General features: G+C 33.9%; 1 protein-coding gene across 2 annotated transcripts in view; it reads right to left on the reverse strand.

Annotated features, from left to right (window-relative positions):
- The window catches only part of LOC127732577 (uncharacterized), a 61,801-nt gene extending 39,984 nt beyond the window's left edge, over positions 1–21,817 (reverse strand). Inside the window, exon 1 of one of the 2 annotated variants that reach the window (XM_052241646.1) lies at positions 21,667–21,817. The gene's annotated coding sequence lies outside the window, so the exon portion shown is untranslated. Of the gene's footprint in view, positions 1–2,035; positions 2,081–21,666 lie in introns of those variants that run through there. The other variant, XM_052241647.1, reaches the window with a different exon arrangement.
- Positions 21,818–22,184: the final 367 nt, after the last annotated feature.

Genomic DNA, 22,184 nt, shown 5'->3' on the forward strand with positions numbered 1-22,184 from the left:
TGTTAATAGTCACAATGCACAATGTACAATATAGCACGTTGTATAAAATACAACTTACACAAAGCGTAAAGGGACCGTCTCAAAACATGAATTATATAACCGTGTTATCATTATACTTGATATTCCATAAACATTCGCATTTTAAAATACACAGATATTTTGTCAAAGGCAAATATGTTCCAAATATAAATGACTTTTTTACTGCAATCTCATCTTTACTAATACTAGCTTATCTTTTTTTATGTTTTGGCATTTACACTTTCTCTCTTTCTATAATAAAAACTATAAAAAATAACTATTTCTGGACAGTAACCCAACAATAAGTTGTCCTATTGGTCTGAAGATTACTTGACAGGTAGATCTAAATGTGTTTAACACTTTCACCTATGTCAGTTTTGCTCTTACTGCTATAGTTTTTGAGATGAAAGCTAAAAACTTCATTTGACCCCTATGTTCTATTTTTAGGAACTGTCGCCATGTTTTTAAATGGATCAAATCCCCGAATACAATCTATAAACTAGATACCCTAAGGAACATTCTATAACAGGTCTTAAGTTTTTGGCCAAGTAGTTTCAGAGAAGAAGATTTTTGAAAAAGTAATTAGACTTTCACATAAATGTAAAAAAAAATAAAAAAAAAAAACGCTTTAAGGGCAATAACTCCTTAAGGGGTCAATTGACTGTTTTTATCATGTTGACTTATTTGTAGATCTTACTTAGCTGGACATTTATTGCCATTTACATTTTCTCTCTATCTATTATTATATTAAAGATAATAACCAAAAACAGTAAAATTTCATAAAAATAACCTATTTCGGACAGTAACCCTACAATGGTTGATCCAATTGGTCTGAAAATTTCATAGCAGATATATTTTGATTTATTTATCACTTTAACTCCATGTCAATTTTGCTCTAACTGCTATAGTTTTTGAGATAAAAGCATAAAACTGTATTTGACACCTATGTTCTATTTTTAGCCATGGCGGCCATGTTTGTTAATGGATCAAAACAATTTATAAACCAGTTACCCTAAGGAACATTCAATTAAAGTTTAGAAGTTTTAATTAGGCCAAGTAGTTTCAGAGGAGAAGATTTTTAAATGTTAGCAAACATGATAAACAAATTGTGTAAAATTGTCTTTAAAGGGCAATAACTCCTTAAGGTGTCAATTGACAATTTTGATCATACTAATTTTTTTGTAGATCTTACTTTGCTGAACATTTTTGCTGTTTACAGTTTATCTTTATCTTCAATAATATTCAAGATAATAACCAAAAACTGCAAAATTTCCTTAAAATTCCCAATTTAGTGGCAGCAACCCAACAATGGGTTATTCGGTTTGTCTTAAATTTCAGGGCTAACAGATCTTGACCTATTGAACATTTTTACCCCGTCAGATTTGCTCTAATTGCTTTATTTTTTGAGCTATTAGCCAAAAATCGCATTTGACCTATATGTTCTATTTTTAGCAATGGCGGCCATGTTTGTTGATGGATCAAAACTTCGGATATAATTTATAAAATGCATACCCTCAGGAACATTCAGTTAAAGTTTGAAGGTATTTTGCCCGGTAGTTTCAGAGGAGAAGATTCTTGAAATAGTTTACGACGACGTCAGACAACGACGACGGACAACGACGAGTCGACAGACGACGGACGACGACGGACTTCAAGTGATGGCATAAGCTCACCTGGCCCTCAAAGGGCCAGGTGAGATAAAAATAACAAGCATTCAGCAAAACAACAAAATGTGTTATAAAATGTCTCTGAGTTACTGAATGCAAGCTCAACCAATTTATAAGCATACTAGCTGTTCTTATTAACTCTATAGACTAATAAAATATGTTAAATTAAAAATGTTGATGTAGACTTAATTAAGATTATATTTGAATTTATAATTATAATTATAAATTATAATTATAATTATTATTATTATTATTATTATTATTATTATTATTATTATTATTATTATTATTATGTATTCTTTTATTTTTCTACATTTATAGTTTGTTTGATTATGCATACTGACACTTACCTTCATATTGAATCAAATAATAGTACGGATTGACTTAATATCAACACACTGATCTATTAATACACAGTAAAAACCGCGTACTATATATATATTCAGGTGTTTAATTAACATTCAACACTCTCTATACATGCTCTATGATAAGAAGAGCGAAACATATGTGCTCCTTTTCATCACATCTTAGAGCGCAAGCCGTGAAATCAACAAGAAGTATGTATATCTGTACACTTATTAATGAACCTTTAAAATTCAGTATACGCAAAAATTAATCTGTCATCTGAAATGCTGTTACATTAAAATAGTTGTTTAGTATTTCATCAATGTTCAAAAAATATAAAAATATATTTTCCCCCTTCAGTTCTTTAATTTGAATTATTGTATAGTCTGCAATTTTTGTATTTTTATATTCCTATATCTATATAATACTAGAAAAAAACCGCGCGAGCGCGGCTTGAAGACTACTTGAAATGTTTATGGTTATACACAGCTAGCTTGGGTTCGTATTTTTCAAACTGTTTTTTTGCACTGATGCGTTATGTTGATAGTTTAAACTTTTGATTAGATATAAGAAGATGTGGTATGAGTGCCATGAGACAACTCTCCATCCAAGTCAAAATTTATAAAAGTAAACCATTATAGGTCAAAGTACTGTCTTCAACACGGAGCCTTGGTTCACACCGAATAGCAAGCTATAAAGGGCCCCAAAAATTACTAGTGTAAAACCATTCAAACGGGAAAACCAACGGTCTAATCTATATAAAAAACGAGAAACGAGAAACACTTATGAACCAATTCAACAAACGACAACTACTGAACATCAGATTCCTGACAGGTGCAAACAATTGCAGCGGGTTTAAACGTTTTAATGGTACCAAACCTTCACCCTTATCTGTCAGTTCTTCTTCCATAAGAGTTTGAATGTCCAATAAGTAGCTTCAGTCTCGGTGTTACACAGGTGCTCCTAGAACGGAGGAAATAACTCAGAGAAGAAGAAGACAACCTAGAACACTGATGATTAAAACATTTCTCAGTGGTGCTAGTTTGTAGTATTTCTTTTTTTTTTTTCGAAAGGTGAGGGTCAGGTTCTGTCTCTGTGTGATACGGGCGCTCCAAGAACGGAGGAAATAACTAAGAGAAGACAATCTAGAACTCTCTGATGATTAAAAACATTTCCTGTCTCTGTGTGACACGGGTGCTCCGAGAAAGGAGGTGCGAGTTTGATAAAGTGATGCAAGTTGTAGTAGTTAGTGAGAGTGTTTGAATGGTGCGAGTTGGCAGTGGGCCGAGTTGTCATAAATTCAAGACAAATTGAATACAAAACCATTTCCGCCTGCTTACAAAACGTAGACGGTAAGGAACCAGCTACGGAACTTTATTTGGGGTTTAATTAATTTAGCTACGCTTATTAAAGCAATTACTATATGAAGTTATAAAGTACATTACATACACTAACTATTTATTATTACATAATACTTCAGACGATCGTCGACTCGGAGACAAACCGGCTAAAAAATTTTGGTCCACAAATTTAATAGTATAGATAAGAAATATGATGATGTAAAGAGACTTCTTATAGAGAAGAAAAGAATGCATAGGTTTGAAGGCTTATATTATATCAAAATTTTACTCTAAATTGACATGTCTGGTGCCAGAATACATTATATAAATAACACATAGCCGAGAGGGTGATGGTCTTGATATAAAAAATTGCAGGCTACACTATAATTATGGGTTTTAAGACATACATAGAATTTAGTTGCACTTGTTGCGTTGACTCTTTGGCTTGATCAGCTATCAAAATAATGACATTAAAATTAGGCTAATTCGGTTGTCTCGATAATTTGTCATAAATATATAGACTCTTACACCTGATTTCATGATGTCCTCTAGTTTGTCTTTTTGTTTATTTTTGTCGTTTGGATGTTGTCTCATTGATTTGTATATGTCACACCTCCTTTACTTCCTAGTATAAAACATATTAAATCATATTAAAACACGCGCATCATATACTCGTATACGTTAAAAGGAAAATGACATAGTGTATTGAAAGGATATTTTTTTATTCCAATTAAAGGGCCTATAAAGAGCAAAGTAATTTATTACAATGATTTTAATAAATGACACAAATAATTTTAGTTGGAAAAAAACTACGCCCGCCAAAAAAAAAAAACTACAACAGAAAAACAGCAGTGCATTTATTGTTGTTATTCATCTCAAAAATACAATTGAGCCATTGTAAACATGTTCTGAATCCAAAAGTTGAAAAAATACAATTTGAGAATAAATGAATGAAATTAACCAGAGATAATAAGTATTTATAATAAAACAATGATAGTGCATGTGGTAACAATAGAAATAATGTTCTGATAACACCGAGGGGTGCAGCATTTGATTGTATTGAACTTTGCAATGACACAAACTTATTTAATTATCATTAAATCTGTTGTTCCAAACATACGAGATAACTAAAAATTTCCGGAGCCTCCCGTTTTTAAATCTGAATGACAGTACAATTAATCATCTTTGGGGTTTTTTATGTCGTTTGGTTGTTTTGGTCTGAAATCTTTATTTATTTGTCCATATTTTAGTGGCTATAGTTAGAGTATTTCAAACACTCTTTTCAAAGGACACAAACAAATGTTCGATATACTCTGAGCATGGAACATTTGCTTTATATCATGGTTTATAAATACATATAGACAAGATTCGTAAATTAAGCTATATTCGGATACAATTAGAGTATACCATAGTTTTGTTATATCTGGACTTCGATAAAAAACAAATAAAGAAGAAAGCAATGCCAGGGGACTTCATTTTTAGACATAGGAACAATGAGGTGACGCGCGGCCAGTAAGCTATTCTGCCTGTTTTGTTCGATGAGTTTCTTAACTCCTTTCCAACAAAAATGCATTAAGATTTAGCTCATTTTATGAGAAGATCGGACATTAAATTAGGAAGTAAGCATTGTGTAAAGTTGAAGTACAAACTTCTGATTGCAATAAACGTTTATTATACCTGTCCATACGGAAGCAGGCAAGACACTCAAGCTGCATTTAAAAAACTCCATCTTAATATAATTTGTATAACCACTATTCTACTTGATATGATTAAAACTACAGTTGCTAACTCAAACTTAGCGGAAGCAAAACTACCAAAAACACGAAACATTCATTCGATAATAACGTTAAGCAAGAAATAATCAGTCCATCAATCAATCGATCATAAAAAAACGACTTTTATATCGATTTAAAAAGGAAATAACTTTGTTCAAAACAGGATATGCAGAAAAACTAAATGTGAATAACGTATAATATGAAAAATGAATAAGAAAATAATATAATATAACTAAAGATGTCTAAATTATAACCGACTAAAACATATAGAAATTTGAGTTGTGGTGAACTAAACTTAAAATTTTATGCCAAAGCCTGGATAAACGAATTATTCTTGTAGGTTTCACGTAATTCTTAACGAAAGGCATAAGACCAAGATTCTTTTTCGTAACTTTGTTGTTGTTGTTGCATGTGGTTTAGGTGATTATCTTCTTATCAAAATTTGATGGCTTATAAAGGAGTATTAATTCTTTTTTGGCTCTAAACGAACATGTTTTTCATTACTGGAAAAATATCGTTTTTCTGCTAGTGTAAAGGCAAATTAAGGTTCCTTAAAGTAACGCTAAAGACTTTCAGGTGAAAATTTGTTATCGAATTGTTGCACGAGTTATTCTGAGTTTATTGCATGAGTTATACATGTATCTGATCGTTTACGATGATTTTTCTCCAGTTCATGCAGCCATGATAGATTTAACAATAAAATGCGTCGACTGGACAGGTGTGAATTTTTGTCAGTTGCGAAATAAAATAGAACTCAAAAGATAAATATCCATACGCAACATGAAGAAATGAATTCACACTTGGTCATCAAAACAGAATACGTGTATTTGAAAAACAAAATAACCTCGTTAAAAAGTTCAAGTTTTAAATTGTATTTTTGTTTTTTTACCCATTCACATCAAAGAAAATCAAGCTATATACAAATTAGGAGATGTGGTATGATTGCCAAACTATCCACCCAAGTTCAAATGAAGTGGGTGTAAGCAATTATAGGCAACCGTACAGCCTTCAACAATCAGAAAAACCCATACGGCATTGTCGGCTATAAAAGGCCCAAAAATATGAAACTAACGGCCTAATTTATAACAAAACAATTTACGAAAAACAAATATGACAGATATGAACCAACGACAACCACTGAACTACAGGCTGATGACTTTGGACAGACACGTATAGATTACTAGTCTTCAAAACAGAATAAGTGTCTTTTAGATAGTGCAAGTCTTATTTGTATTTTTTTTTATACAATATCAATAAGCTATGTTGATAATCTGTTTCATGAAAATTTACTATAAAATTGTCGGGCATACTGTTCATTGTCATCCCTTTAAATTTCTGACAAACACTCTAACGATATACTGTTTTTTTTGGATCTTGCAATGCAAAGTTCGAAAAATTTCGAATGTGTTGGTGTTATCTGTGACTTTTAGTCTTCGGTTTCCAAGTCCTTTCCGGTATTCTGATAGTTTGCTTAGAGTTATATTGATTTTTTGAAGGTTTGCCAAGACAACCAATAAGACAAGTAGTATAAAGACGATATAAAAATTAATTAAAAGTGACAATTAGGTATACAAACATTAGTTCTTTAAGCGACAAACCCCCTTTATGGTCGCAATGATGGACTTTAATAAAATTAACAGTTGTTTAGGGCTTTTACAACTGCGTGTTATCTCTAACGTCTAATACTATATATATTTATGCTTAGGTTATCAAATTGAACGCTTGAAACAATTTCGAATTTATCACCTGTACATATATATAAATGTGTAACAATTCTTAGAGGGATAAAATCCTAAAACCAACTTTAAAGACACTTTTTCAGGTAATAATTCATATTTTTTGTTAATGGGAAATAATATGGTTAATAGGGATAAAATTCTAGCGAAATAGAACCAATTTTGCCGGTGATTGCAGTTTACGGATTAAATACTAAAGCACCCTGTAGAATACCATACTTTTTATGATATTTGCTATGTCTATGTCGTGGTTTTCGTTATTTATGTATGAACCTATGAACCATTCTTATTATAAAATAATACAGTCATTGGATGTGGAATGAACAATATCAGTGAGAAAATAGTTAACTGTGATTGGCTATTATTTTTTATCCTGAGCATGTACACTCAATGATAGTTTTAACATTGCAATAACATCGCTGTACAAGGTTGTATGCTACTTACATTATTGGAGGTTAGACACTGAAAAACTTCAGCCCGTTTGATAATAGTTGACTGAGTCAGTTAATCTAGCTGTAAAAATTTCAGTGATCTAAATCGCACAATTTGTACAAATATCTCCCCAAAAAGCAGATCAAAATCTTTTCTTTACGTTAATATTCTAAGACAACATTCTAAATCATCAATATTTGATTCTTTGTAACATGATCAAATCTGCAAACAGCACATAGTCGGAAATCTAGGGGAATACGTACAGTTAATTGCTTATGTTAGAATATTCAATCTGTGAACAAATTATCTACATGACAAAGTTTCGCTGTTGAGTATATTTTGAAAAGAGTCGTGTCCCTTAGATAAAGTTGCGTTATGCAAAAATGAGGTATCTAAAGAGAGAAAAACACTCTTCAAATACATTTAAATTTGGTTAATTCAGTTATTCATAATACATAATGTTTTTAGTTATAAGTTAGTAATATTTGGAAAATATTGGCTTTCCTTTTATACGTAGATATATCTTCATAAAAATGAATTAAAGTTTTAAAACGTAGAGATCGCAGTTTCCATGATTTCCATAAGGAATAACGTAAAGATTAGATTGTTGTAACGATATTAAATGACACATTAAGTTATTTTTGATGCAATGTACAAGAAAATTTACAGCCATAAAATAAGGAAAAAGTTAAATGAAAACAAAAACAGCATATTACTTTATTTTTTCTTAACTATTATCCTTAAAGCGCCTCTCACTGTTAACTTCTGATGTTCTATTTTTATCGCGGGGAAGTCTATTTAGTATTTTTAGATATGGAAAAGCGTAAAGCTGTATAAAATAAATGCAGCCACGTATTAATAATGATTGTTGAATATATCCTCAGAATATATCAAACCTTAATTCCGAAATGAAACTAAAGTTCTCTATATATTTTATTGAAGCAGAGTAGTAAACATTAGTATAACAGAGTAATGGTGCGCATGTGCGAGAACTGAACGGACGTTTTCAAACAGAGCTAAAGAAAAATTTCACAGAGAAGACGATATCCTTTGAATTTAATCCTTGATTTACTTGATTCAAACCCTAAAATTGTTTACCTACATACGTATTTCACAATTACCGTGAAATATTTCCAGAAAACAGTAAAAATCATCTTGTTTCAATCCGCTATATGGCGGGAAGAAATGTTTACATTGACAACAAAGAAATTTGACATTTCCGGTTTGGAAATAGAATTTGTTTATTATTGCATATTTTCCTAAACCCTTATTTTCAGATGAGCAACAAATTAAAGAAATATATTGCTGAGCAACCCCAAATTCCAAGCGGATTCAGATATAAAACACCGATATTAGTATCTGACAGAAAGGGCTTTACCGTACGGAACGCCTGCCAAGACAGCGAATTCCCACTAGAATCGTGGTGCATCTCCGGAGCAAAAACATCAGAACTGGTTGACTTGATTGAGCACAGAATTCAAAAAGCAATCAAGAGACATTATCACATCATTATTTACTTTTGGTCAGGAACCTGTGATTTTACCATCAAAGAGGGGAAATTTATTAGACTTAGACACCAAAGTTCTAAAACTGTAAATACCATATTAAGAGAATACGAAAGAGCAATACACATTGTTGAGCAACACCCAGGTGCCGAGATAAAGTTTGTGGATTGTCCCATACTGTCGATCAGCAAGTACAATAAGTTCAAAGGACATAAACAACCTGCATCATTTAAAGTTGAAGACTTCCAAGTAACAAAACAGATACAGAAACTTAACTCTGAAATTATAAACCTAAACCAGAAATTAAACAAGAACACCATAAAAGTTAGCAAATTCTTCATCAGGGGCAGAAAAATAAAAAGAGGCGGCTATAGAAAGTCAATCAACATCTCAGTCAACAAAAAAGACGGTCTACACCCAGGAAATTTACTTAGCCTTGCCATCACCAAACAACTATTGCTTGACACCTACAGCGAATGCTACAACGCAATACAAGAATCAGAATTTGTCCAACTACAAGTCGAAGAAGCAGATCTATTGACATTATTCTAGCACCAAGACGAAAATACTGTAGTAAAGGGTTTAGGTGAGTTTATCTTATCAGTCTTTACTACACCGTATCAATACAGAGTCAAACTAGAATATATTCAGTAAATAACACCTGCATTAAATATCAACTTCAACTTTCAAAATGAGGTTTATCACAATTTTTATCATCATTGCCAGCACCATCATGAACATGAAAAATGCAGCTATGGCAAACATTGAAGATACAGAGGTTCAAATAAAACAGGACACAACAGTATATAGCTTGTTAACAACAGTAAATAGACTAAAATCACCAAGAGCTTATCCTTATAAATGTAAATCAGTATCATCATATTTACTGCTCATACTATTAGCAAATGCAAATGATGTAAATCCAAACCCAGGACCAACACATAACGACAGCACTATATACCCATGTGGAACTTGTGACCAGCCTGTGACATGGGACGACAGAGCCATAAGATGCGATACCTGTGACCAATGGTTTCATATCAACTGCCAAGATATTCACAGTAAACCTATAGCTACCTTGTGGATGATAAAAACATCTCTGTGCGATGGGATTGTATCATTTGTGATAATCCAAACTACAATTCCTTATGCTATGGTTCAACAGCTATCTCAACAAACAATAGCTTTAACTTATTACTAGATGGTACATTTGATATGAGTACAGCATCCCAACAAGAATGTGTAAAACCAAAACACACATCAACTCCAAAGAGAGAAAAACAAGAAACTAGGAATAAACCATTTATACCATTAAGGATCCTAAATGTGAATTGTCAGTCCATCAGAAACAAACAACACCAAGTCCAAAATCTTATAGATAGTACAAAGCCAGACGTAATGATAATGACAGAAACTTGGTTGGATTCATCAATCACCAACAGCCAAATATTCCCTCCAGAATATAACATCTATCGCAAGGACAGAAAGGAAAATAAAACTGGGGGTGGAGTCCTTATCGCCATACACAACAAGTTTCTAAGCACTGAAATACCAGAACTAGACACTAACTGTGAAATAATATGGGCACGAATACAACAAAAAGGCACAAAAGACCTCTACATATGCTCATATTATAATCCAAAAACATCTAACAAAGAGAGCCTCTCAGAATTTGAAACAGCTGTAACTAGAGCCTCACAAAACAATGCATGCTTAATGATTGGGGGTGACTTCAACCTACCAGGATGGAACTGGACAAACAAAACAGTCCGCCAAGGAACTCAACATGCAGAACAACATTACCAGCTTACAGATATTCTTGATGACAATGGATTAACCCAATTAGTACAAGAGCCAACTAGAAATAAAAACACTTTGGACCTTCTTATAACCAACTGTCCTAGTAAAATGATGAGACTTGATGTCATTCCAGGAATTTCAGACCATGATATTGTGTATGCAGAAATGAACACCAATCCAATGACAAACAAACAAAAGCCAAGAAAAATCCAACTGTATAGAAGAGCTAAATGGGACAGCATAAAAGAGGATATGAATTTGCTTTATATCAAAATTCAAAAAGAAAGCCTGAACAAGAAGACAAACATCAATATACTCTGGAACATGTTCAAAGAAGACCTAGAAAGCAGTACTAACCAGCATATACCTTCCAAAGTATGCAAGACTAAGGACAAAAACCCATGGATAACCCAGGAAATCAAAAAACTTATGAGACGAAGAGACCGAGCTTATAAAAAGAAAAAGAAATCAAACCATGCTACTGATGTTAAAAGATTTAAACAACTGAAACAAACCATCCAAAGAAAATCAAGACAAGCCTATTGGAAGTATATAGAAGACATAATAACTCCAGAAGATAACGAGGACATCCGTTCACCAACAAAAAGATTCTGGACCTATATCAAACACAAGAAAAGTGATAAAAATGGAGTAGCACCACTTAGAAGAAATGGGAAATTAGAAACTGACCCAATAAATAAAGCAAATATTCTAAATGATCAATTTCAATCAGTCTTCTCTGCTGCATGTCCAATCAGTAAACGAGATTTTGAAAAGAAAAAACTCATGTCAGATCTACCAGAGAATTATCCAGACAACGAACAAATAATCATCACAATTAATGGAGTGGAAAAACAGCTGAAAAATCTAAAACCACACAAGGCTGCTGGACCAGACAACATCAAGCCAATGATTCTGAAAGAACTAGCCGGTGAAATTGCTCCAATCTTAACCATCATATACAATTTTTCAATGGAGGAAGGAAAGATACCCGATGACTGGCGAACTGCAAATGTCACTCCGGCATATAAGAAAGGCCAGAAATACATAGCAGCTAACTATAGGCCAATATCCCTAACATGTATTTGCTGCAAAATAATAGAACACATAGTCACCAGTAACATCATGAAACATGCAGAGGTAAATAACATACTATACCCATTACAACACGGCTTCAGAAGTAAAAGATCATGCGAAACACAACTCCTTGAATGTATCGATGACATCACAAAAAACCTGGAAAACGGAAAACAATCAGATCTGCTAATACTTGACTTTTCAAAAGCTTTTGATAAGGTGTCCCACAGCTTACTCCTCCATAAATTACACCATTATGGCATCCGAAGTAAAACAAACAAATGGATAAAGGAATTTCTCACCAATAGAACCCAGGTAGTAGTTGTTGAAGGCGAAACATCTGACAAAGTAAAAGTAGAATCCGGAGTACCGCAAGGATCAGTATTAGGACCCAGTCTTTTTCTGTTCTACATCAACGACCTACCAGAAGGCTTACACTCCACAGTGAGACTGTTTGCGGACGATACTGTGGTCTATTTGACAATTTCATCAGACAGCGACTGCCATAAATACCAAGAAGACCTGGACAAACTGGCAAAATGGGAAGAACTCTGGAAAATGGAGTTCCATCCTGAAAAATGTAGTGTCCTCACTGTTACAAAAAAGAAAAAGCCAACCAAGTGGGACTATAAACTCCACGGCCATACTCTGGTGCATGAAACATCAACAAAATACCTAGGCTGCACCATCGCAAATGATCTAGATTGGGGAGAACATATAAACAACATCACAGGAAAAGCCAGCCGAAGCCTTGGTTTCCTACATCGAAACCTCCACATTAGCTCAAAATCCATCAAAGAGCATGCCTATAAAATATTAGTAAGACCGCAAATGGAATACGCCACGACAGTATGGGACCCGTACCAGCAAAACCACATAGATAAAATTGAAAAGGTACAAAGAAGAGCTGCACGATATGTAACCAGCAGACATAGAAATAGATCAAGTGTCAGCAACATGATAAATGAATTAGGATGGAAAAGCTTACAAACAAGACGAAAAGAAGCACCACTCATCATGTGTTACAAAATAACAAACGACCTTGTAGCCATAGACAAGAATAAATATCTACAAAAACCAACAAGAAGCTCAAACCGGACAGGACAACATACTTACCTATTACAGCCAGCCACCAAAGACTGTAGGAAATGGTCCTTCTTCATAAACACCGCAAAGGATTGGAACAAACTGCCACCAGATACCGCCACAGCAAAGTCTCTTGAGATATTCAAGTCTCAAGTCACCAAAACCACAAACTAAATCAACAGAACAATTTGTTTTTATCCTGTTTTTAACCTGTTTTTAATCATGCGCAACTTGCCAGAATATTCATCATGTTGAATGTGGGCAGTATATGGAAGAAGAAGAAGAAGAAGAAGAAGAAGAAGAAGAAGAAGAAGAAGAGTAACGACACGAAAAAAGCTGTTTATTGAGGTTAAAATATCACGCGTGCGACAACAATTAACACCAATTACCTGCAATGAAAGACAAGCATTACATATGAAAACTACCACTTGAGAGGTACCTGACCAATTTCTTAAGTATATATATACCACCCCCTTAAAACCTCCATTGACGACAAGTGAAATAACTATAATGGTATTCGAAAATTACAAAAATATGTTTATCCATATGAGATAAGATTTCATTTAAAACAAACATTTACATTAGTTCAGTGATTAGGTCAAACATTTAAATATCAACTAGTGGGTGATGTCACATGATTTAATAACTAGAAAGAAGCCTTCATATTTTACCTGCAATGAAAGACAAGCATTACATATGAAAACTACCACTTGAGAGGTACCTGACCAATTTCTTAAGTATATATAAATGAAATCTTATCTCGTATGGATAAACATATTTTTGTAATTTCCGGAAATACCATTATAGTTATTTCACTTGTCGTCAATGGAGGTTTTAAGGGGGTGAAATCTGATGTTCAGTAGTTGTCGTTTGTTGATGTGGTTCATAAGTGTTTCTCGTTTCTCGTTTTTTATATAGATTAGACCGTTGGTTTTCTCGTTTGAATGGTTTTACACTAGTATTTTTTTGGGGCCCTTTATAGCTTACTGTTCGGTGTGAGCCAAGGCTCCGTGTTGAAGACCGTACTGTGACCTATAATGGTTTACATTTATAAATTTTGACTTGGATGGAGAGTTGTCTCATTGGCACTCATACCACATCTTCTTATATCTATTCATATATATATATATATAAGTCTAAATTGAAAAAATATATATAAACAAGTCTAAATTGAAAATAACGTTCAAACCTATGATTGCGTTGGATAAAAACCGCAATTTTTATACGTGTGCATGCAAAACAAATTTCTTGTTAGAGGGGTCTAAATACAGCACAAACAACATTTTCCAAAAGACAAAAAAAGGGAAAAAAGTATATTTTACCAAAACCCAATCGACTAGCAGGTCGAACAACGGATGTTCATATATATATATGCACATGTCCTATGTCAGGAACCTGATGTTCAGTGGTTGTCGTTTGTTGATGTGGTTCATAAGTGTTTCTCGTTTCTCGTTTTGATATAGATTAGGCCGTTTGTTTTCCTGTTTGAATGGTTTTACACTAGTCATTTTTGGGGTCCTTTATAGCTTGCTGTTCGGAGTGAGCCAAAGTGCCGTGTTGAAGACCGGACTTTGACCTGTAATGGTTTACTTTTCAAATTGTGATTTAAAAAAATTGGATGGAGAGTTGTATCATTGGCACTCATACCACATCTTCTTATATCTATATAAATAAAAATTTAGAATTACATCATGTTGATGTGAACACGGTGTAATTATGTCGAAAATGTTTGTTCTCAATAGACCCTCATTGTCAATTTCTAGTTGTAAGTCAAGATATAAGGCAGCCATAACTGTATCTGTGGTAACCTTTATTTCACGGTCGATTGCATAGCCACCAACTTTGAAACTTTTGTAGATAACAACATCTCTATAGCGGTACGTGCAGTTAAATGAAAATGCTAGCCTCTTCGGCACAATCCTGGTTTAGTCCCAAGTGGGACGGTATTAATGTATGACCTATAATGTACCAGTTGTGCGCCACCATCCGTACCAGGATTTATGAAGGATTTGGGGGGGGGGGGGGGGGGGGGGGGACAAAACCGGTATTATATATATATATATATATATATATATATAAGTGCCTATAAATAGCAGCACATGACATACAAATCTATGGGAGTGTGGATTAATCAGTACAGAGATTAATTCAATTACACAAATAAAATTATAGATTGCCTAACAATGTAATTTTAACACACTATTTAGTATGTAAATATAAGAATGTTTAAAATATTTACAAAATGATGAAAATAAACGCAATATTTCGCTAGACTAACTAGCTTTATCAAGCGTGCATCTATCCAGGTGAAATCGGATGTAGATGATAAGAAACTTTTGCAGCTCAATGTATATTTTGCACTTGAATTTAGCTGGCTTGAAAATAATAAATAATTTGAATGAAGTTCAAGATTTTTACAAAATTGGTAGTTGAAGTTAGAAACGTCCATTGGCCAATATTACAGGATAAAAAGGACGATGCTGTGTACTAAATTATTCTTTATCTTTCCTGTATCTTTTCTCATCTTTTTCGTTAAGACCATCAGGTTCTAAAGTGTGGAGTTGGTGGATCCAAAAATTTTCTCTTCTCCTTCTCGCCGTGGTGTCCCACTCGGTGTTGACTTCTATGATTTGGAAGGTAACATTATCAAAAGAATGTTTCGTTGAAGGAAGATGTCTTGTGAGAGGACAGTTCTTGTTGGTTTTGTACCATGAACGATGGTTATTGAGCCGAATATTAAATTTGTCCATTGTTTCTCCCACATACTGAATGCCACATGTGTCACATGTTAATATATAAATTGAGTTCTCCGTTTTACAGTTGGAATTTGAGTAGATGGTATAATTTTGTTTAGTAACGGAGCTGATGAAAGAACTGCTTGTATTGGCAGCTTTACAACACAAGCAGTTCCTTCGACCACATTGTTTGTAGCAACCGGGAGATGGAGTAGGCTGCTTTGCTAATACAGATGTCACTAATTTGTCATGGATGTTTTTAGGTCTTCTGAAGGCCATGACTGGTGGTGAGGAAAATACTTTTTTAAGATTTGAATCATTTTCTATAATTTTCCAATGCTTCTGAACAATGGAAGACACATTTTTAAAATCAGGATGGTAAGTGAGTACAAGGGGTGTTCTGTTAGCTGCTTTATTCTTATCTTTGTACTCTAGAAGTTCTTGGCGACTAGTTTTGTTTGCTCTTTCGAAAGCGCTATCAATGATGTTGTTATTGTATCCTCGAACAACTAGATGTTTACGTAGTTGTCCAAGTCTAGCATTTTGCGTATTTTCAGTAGAGCATATTCTCTTGATTCGCAATGCCTGGCTGAATGGGATGCCACGGGAGCAGTGTTTAGGATGGCAACTTTTAGGAGAAAGGAATTGATGTTTGTCCGTTTGTTTGGTGTGAAGGTCCGTTATAATGGTTCCGTTCTTGATGTAACTCGTAGTGTCGAGGAAGTTTATTTTCTCCATAGATGATTCATATGTAAATTTTATTGAATGGTGGAAAGAGTTACAGTGTCCTAGAAATTCATTAAGATGTTCTTGTGAATCTGTCCATTTGAAATCAATATCGTCAATGAATCGGAACCATGATAAGGGCTGGTATGGAGCACTAGCCAAGAGGCGTTTTTCAAGTTGGCCCATAAATATGTTGGCATATGACGGGGCCATTTTTGTGCCCATACTAGTACCGTCTATCTGGAGATAATGAAAGAGAAGTTGTTGTTCTCTAGCACTAGTTTCAGAAGTGTAACAAGGCACTCAGTTGGAGGATTTTTTTCACTACGAGTGTTCCATACCTCTTGTCTTGTGGAATGTTGGTATATAAAGAAGACACGTCCATGGATGCAAGAATAGTATTGCTTGGTAGAGGATTGAGGCTTTCCATTTTCTTCAGATAATCAGTCGTATCTTGGATGTAAGAGGGTAGTTCTTTCACATGAGGTCTTAGATGATGGTCTAAAAATTCTGATATCTTTTCAGTTGGATGACTATTTGCTGAAACAATTGGTCGACCTGGATTGCCCGTTTTATGTATTTTAGGCAACATATAGAATCTTCCGGCCTTTGCTTCGTTCTCAAGAGATCGGAGATAATCAAAGGTGTCATTGTCTATATGCTTTTTGTCGAACATCTCTTTAAGGATGGTGTTGATCCTTCGAATATTATTTAGTGTTGGATCTGTGGTTAATTGTTTATAAAAAATGGAGTTTGAAAGTTGGCGATTTCCCTCTGCTATGTAATCTGTTTTATTCATGACAACCACAGCGCCCCCTTTGTCGGCAGGTTTAATTACGATATCCTCTTGATCTTTTAACGCTTTCAAAGCAATGCTTTCTGACTTGGATAAATTATAATTTCTTGTATTTGTTATACAGGACTTTATATCAGACATCACGTAGTTAATGAATAACTCCAAGTTATTATTTTTACTCTTAGGTGGTTTCCATGAACTTTTTTTCTTAAATTTTGGGATGGGCGTGACTTCTTCATTGGTGTCAGTATCTGAATCTGTTAATCCAGCTTCTTCAAGGTTTTTCTTGCCCCTATTGTAGAAAAAATCTTTCAAGCGTAAACGTCTAGCGAATTGGTCTAAGTCCTCGTCTAGCTGAAAGTTATTTACATTTGATGGGATAGGACAGAAGTTTAAACCTTTACTTAAAAGAGATTCTTCAGCACTTGTAAGTTCTTTAGATGACAAATTTACAACAATGCTTTCAGTTTTTTGTTTCCGTCTTTTGAATTTTCTTTTTCTAGGGACCTTATGGTTTGTTGTATTGATATCATTCATATCCTGATTTAAATAGACAGTGTGAATTTTATCTCTTTGAAATTTATTCCTTTGTTTTTCTTTATGTTTGGATAGTTCAATTTTTTCAATATCTGCGAGGCGACGTTTAATTATTGGTAAATCGTCACGTGAAATGTTACTATTGTTGATGATATCTGATATTTCATTTACAATTTGTTTGTAATTTGTGGTTGTAAAAGAAAGTAACAGTAACAGTAACAGTAAATAGTGTGTTAAAATTACATTGTTAGGCAATCTATAATTTTATTTGTGTAATTGAATTAATCTCTGTACTGATTAATCCACACTCCCATAGATTTGTATGTCATGTGCTGCTATTTATAGGCACTTATATTATTATCTTCAGTAGCACGCATTTCACAAATGTTTGTGTAATCCATTTAAATCTATCGCTATCTTTACAACATGGATAGCGCACTGCATTTCAAGAAATTAAGATCTTTAACTAAAAAGAAACTACAAACTGAACATCATTTATCAAACGTAAAAAAATATATTCAAAGTAAAACTGTACCAAAAGGTTTAAACATCAAAGTGAGTCCCCAGGCACCGGGACATAAATCCAAAAGATTCATGAGCCGTTGGAATGAAATTCTGTTAAACTGTTCAATCCAGCTACTTCCACTGTTACTTTCTTTTACAACCACAAATTACAAACAAATTGTAAATGAAATATCAGATATCATCAACAATAGTAACATTTCACGTGACGATTTACCAATAATTAAACGTCGCCTCGCAGATATTGAAAAAATTGAACTATCCAAACCTAAAGAAAAACAAAGGAATAAATTTCAAAGAGATAAAATTCACACTGTCTATTTAAATCAGGATATGAATGATATCAATACAACAAACCATAAGGTCCCTAGAAAAAGAAAATTCAAAAGACGGAAACAAAAAACTGAAAGCATTGTTGTAAATTTGTCATCTAAAGAACTTACAAGTGCTGAAGAATCTCTTTTAAGTAAAGGTTTAAACTTCTGTCCTATCCCATCAAATGTAAATAACTTTCAGCTAGACGAGGACTTAGACCAATTCGCTAGACGTTTACGCTTGAAAGATTTTTTCTACAATAGGGGCAAGAAAAACCTTGAAGAAGCTGGATTAACAGATTCAGATACTGACACCAATGAAGAAGTCACGCCCATCCCAAAATTTAAGAAAAAAAGTTCATGGAAACCACCTAAGAGTAAAAATAATAACTTGGAGTCATTCATTAACTACGTGAGGTCTGATATAAAGTCCTGTATAACAAATACAAGAAATTATAATTTATCCAAGTCAGAAAGCATTGCTTTGAAAGCGTTAAAAGATCAAGAGGATATCGTAATTAAACCTGCCGACAAAGGGGGCGCTGTGGTTGTCATGAATAAAACAGATTACATAGCAGAGGGAAATCGCCAACTTTCAAACTCCATTTTTTATAAACAATTAACCACAGATCCAACACTAAATAATATTCGAAGGATCAACACCATCCTTAAAGAGATGTTCGACAAAAAGCATATAGACAATGACACCTTTGATTATCTCCGATCTCTTGAGAACGAAGCAAAGGCCGGAAGATTCTATATGTTGCCTAAAATACATAAAACGGGCAATCCAGGTCGACCAATTGTTTCAGCAAATAGTCATCCAACTGAAAAGATATCAGAATTTTTAGACCATCATCTAAGACCTCATGTGAAAGAACTACCCTCTTACATCCAAGATACAACTGATTATCTGAAGAAAATGGAAAGCCTCAATCCTCTACCAAGCAATACTATTCTTGCATCCATGGACGTGTCTTCTTTATATACCAACATTCCACAAGACGAAGGAATAGCAGCGTGTGAAGAGGTATGGAACACTCGTAGTGAAAAAAATCCTCCAACTGAGTGCCTTGTTACACTTCTGAAACTAGTGCTAGAGAACAACAACTTCTCTTTCAATGAAAAACATTATCTCCAGATAGACGGTACTAGTATGGGCACAAAAATGGCCCCGTCATATGCCAACATATTTATGGGCCAACTTGAAAAACGCCTCTTGGCTAGTGCTCCATACCAGCCCTTATCATGGTTCCGATTCATTGACGATATTGATTTCAAATGGACAGATTCACAAGAACATCTTAATGAATTTCTAGGACACTGTAACTCTTTCCACCATTCAATAAAATTTACATATGAATCATCTATGGAGAAAATAAACTTCCTCGACACTACGAGTTACATCAAGAACGGAACCATTATAACGGACCTTCACACCAAACAAACGGACAAACATCAATTCCTTTCTCCTAAAAGTTGCCATCCTAAACACTGCTTCCGTGGCATCCCATTCAGCCAGGCATTGCGAATCAAGAGAATATGCTCTACTGAAAATACGCAAAATGCTAGACTTGGACAACTACGTAAACATCTAGTTGTTCGAGTATACAATAACAACATCATTGATAGCGCTTTCGAAAGAGCAAACAAAACTAGTCGCCAAGAACTTCTAGAGTACAAAGATAAGAATAAAGCAGCTAACAGAACACCCCTTGTACTCACTTACCATCCTGATTTTAAAAATGTGTCTTCCATTGTTCAGAAGCATTGGAAAATTATAGAAAATGATTCAAATCTTAAAAAATTATTTTCCTCACCACCAGTCATGGCCTTCAGAAGACCTAAAAACATCCGTGACAAATTAGTGACATCTGTATTAGCAAAGCAGCCTACTCCATCTCCCGGTTGCTACAAACAATGTGGTCGAAGGAACTGCTTGTGTTGTAAAGCTGCCAATTCAAGCAGTTCTGTCATCAGCTCCGTTACTAAACAAAATTATACCATCTACTCAAATTCCAACTGTAAAACGGAGAACTCAATTTATATATTAACATGTGACACATGTGGCATTCAGTATGTGGGAGAAACAATGGACAAATTTAATATTCGGCTCAATAACCATCGTTCATGGTACAAAACCAACAAGAACTGTCCTCTCACAAGACATCTTCGTTCAACGAAACATTCTTTTGATAATGTTACCTTCCAAATCATAGAAGTCAACACCGAGTGGGACACCACGGCGAGAAGGAGAAGAGAAAATTTTTGGATCCACCAACTCCACACTTTAGAACCTGATGGTCTTAACGAAAAAGATGAGAAAAGATACAGGAAAGATAAAGAATAATTTAGTACACAGCATCGTCCTTTTTATCCTGTAATATTGGCCAATGGACGTTGCTAACTTCAACTACCAATTTTGTAAAAATCTTGAACTTCATTCAAATTATTTATTATTTTCAAGGCAGCTAAATTCAAGTGCAACATATACATTGAGCTGCAAAAGTTTCTTATCATCTACATCCGATTTCACCTGGATAGATGCACGCTTGATAAAGCTAGTTAGTCTAGCGAAATATTGCGTTTATTTTCATCATTTTGTAAATATTTTAAACATTCTTATATTTACATACTAAATAGTGTGTTAAAATTACATTGTTAGGCAATTTATATATATATATATATATATAAGTGTCTTATGTATATAAGCCCGGTTTCGTCCCACCTCCATGGAAATTTATCACATTTGACATAGAGGTGGGACTAAACTAGAATTATATATAAGACACTTATCTATATATATACGTGTAATCACGGTTTCGTCCCTGACCCCTACGAAAAACCTTACCGATTTAACATTTAACATAGAGGTGGGACGAAACCGGGATTACATAGATAAGTGTCTTATAAACAATGTATAAGCCCTGTTTTGTCCCATCCCTACGGAGAACCATACTGATTAACATAGAGGTGGAACAAAACCTGGATTACATAGATAAGTGTCTCATATATAATGTAATAGCCCGGTTTTGTTCCATTCCTACGGAAATCCATACTGATTAACATAGAGGTGGAACAAAACCGGGATTATATATAGATAAACGTCTTATATATAATCCCGGTTTCGTCCCACTCCTATATATGAAAGAATAATATATTTGCATGAGGGGGGACGAAACCGGAATTATATATAGGCGCTTATAAAAGTTAAAATGCAAGATATAACTATTTAAACTATATTGAAAGTCTTACCGTAAAGGAAGTCTGTTTTATGATACGATATACGGGTAATCTGGTCTTGGAGGCATTGCTTTTCATAAAAGTAAATTTCGCGTGTTCAGCAATATCACATATTTCATATATTTCACCTAAACCATGTAAGTAAAGCCCATTCATTGTAACCTTCACGCTCAATCATACGACGTAATAACATGTACATTTACGTGACCACTTAATATCATATATGTCTTACTTATGCCAAAAATATGTAAATACGAATTGTAATTTGTTCTTAAAATGGAAATCTTCCAAATTCCTCATAGTATATCATAAAGTTTGATGTGAACGATAAAAACCTCAATATATGTTTACAGAACTGAAAATATTATTTTTCGGTACTATTTCTATTTTCAAAGCCCCATAATTATAATGAGTACGACACATATATCAAAAAAAATTAACTAGGGAATTTCCACATGTACAGTATTGCCATCTAGTAAAGAATTTTCTGTGAATTTAATATGAAAGAAAATCAACATCAAAAAGCGTTC

The sequence above is a fragment of the Mytilus californianus genome, unplaced genomic scaffold, assembly GCF_021869535.1.
Source record: "Mytilus californianus isolate M0D057914Y unplaced genomic scaffold, xbMytCali1.0.p SCAF_25, whole genome shotgun sequence".
Taxonomy (NCBI): Eukaryota; Metazoa; Mollusca; class Bivalvia; order Mytilida; family Mytilidae; genus Mytilus; species Mytilus californianus.